This window comes from Eurytemora carolleeae, unplaced genomic scaffold, assembly GCF_000591075.1.
Source record: "Eurytemora carolleeae unplaced genomic scaffold, Eaff_2.0 scaffold1544, whole genome shotgun sequence".
Taxonomy (NCBI): Eukaryota; Metazoa; Arthropoda; class Copepoda; order Calanoida; family Temoridae; genus Eurytemora; species Eurytemora carolleeae.
In genome coordinates, this window is record NW_019397502.1 from 50,214 (window position 1) to 51,970 (window position 1,757).

Genomic DNA, 1,757 nt, shown 5'->3' on the forward strand with positions numbered 1-1,757 from the left:
GGGGGGGGGGAATAATTTACAAGAAAATATACATCGCTGTCTGAATAATGAGTTCACAATCTGACCAGCCTGGCAATACAAACCAGATGATTTGTAATTGTTCTGTGGAAATTTGTTGGGATATTTTCTCGTCTAGAAACATGTTATACAATATCCCTAAGTTCAAAAACAGTAACAGTCTCTTTAACTTCTTTCTAGTGATCAAAAATGAAAGTCGATTTTATTTTAAAGAAGAAATTTTCCTTGAATTTTTTTTGTAAATATTTTTCAGCGGCTTTCACTAAACTCGCACTCCCTGAAGTAAATACATAGTTTGAAAGGATGTGATTATTAGTAACACAACTATAATTTGATTAGTTCTAAGGAAGGACCCTTCCATAAACCATCCCCTTCATTTTCCACAAAATATGTTCCTTTACTATTGATATTTAAAGTGACTGCGTTAAGATTTTAAGTGACCCTCCATTTAGAGGGGCGATGACGGCATGTCAGAATCCCAACGTCGCCCCTTATTTGAACAACGTCGCCCTTTATTTAAGAAACGTCGCCCTTTATTAGAGCAACGTCGCCCTTTATTCGAGCAACGTCGCCCTTTATTTTAGCAACGTCGTCCTTTATTCGAGCAACGTCGCCCTTTATTTGAGCAACGTCGTCCTTTATTCGAGCAGCGTCGCCCTTTATTTAAGCAACGTCGTCCTTTATTCGAGCAACGTCGTCCTTTATTTGTGCAACGTCGCCCTCAATTCGGGCAACGTCGTCCTTTATTTGAGCAACGTCGTCCTTTATTCGAACAACGTCGTCCTTTATTTGAGCAACGTTGTCCTTTTTTTGAGCAACGTCGCCCTTTATTAGAGCAACGTCGCCCTACAACGTCGCCCTTTATTTGAGCAACGTCGCCCTTTATTAGAGCAACGTCGCCCTTAAATCGAGCAACGTCGCCCTTTATTTGAGCAACGTCGCCCTTTATTAGAGCAACGTCGCCCTTAATTTGAGCAACGCCGCCCTTTATTTGAGCAACAATACGGAAGATATGATCGTTTTCACACCTTTTAATTTTTGAATTGTGTAAACTACGTTTTTTGTCCCTAGGTTAAAATCCACAAGTCACCTTAATGGAGAAACTACAACGAGAAATTATCATATTTACTTAGAAATTCGAGTTTAACGGTCACCGTTGAAACGCCCCTTTTTCAACTTTAAATTAAGTCGACAGTCCCTTTAAGTGTTGAATAAAGAATTGTTTACAAAACCACGAACAAAAGCCAAGAGAATGTTCCAACAAAATTTCTTTATCTTTCTAAATATTCCGGATTATTCTTAGAATCTTAAAACATCTATTAAATTAAAAGAATTAAAACACTCTGTCTAAAATACAGTTTAATACGTGATGTTCATTGTAAACGGTAAAAGTGCTGCGTCATGATCTTCGGTCATCAAATAAAGCACTTCAATAAAACCACCCATAAAAATCCAACTCGATCAAAAAAGGGAATTAATGGACAGAAAATACTTTTGAAGGGAGTGACCGGCTATGCACGGACTGATTTAAAAAACTAATTCTAAACACGTATCCACCCCCCAAAGTAGGAGTTTTGAACGTCGAATTTGCGCTCAAACTCAGGATTTACAGATCTTAACAGTTTAATATGTCTCAAATGAATCCGAAAGAAGTTTTCCACAACACTGCATACTCAGTTCAACTACCTTACATAGCCGGTCACTCCCTTTAAAAACCATTTAAAGGGATACCCTGCAGG

General features: G+C 38.2%; 1 protein-coding gene across 1 annotated transcript in view; it reads right to left on the minus strand.

Annotated features, from left to right (window-relative positions):
* Window positions 1-1,757, minus strand: part of LOC111714616 (kelch-like protein 18) — a gene marked incomplete in the record, with an annotated part of 10,605 nt that overhangs the window by 7,283 nt on the left and 1,565 nt on the right.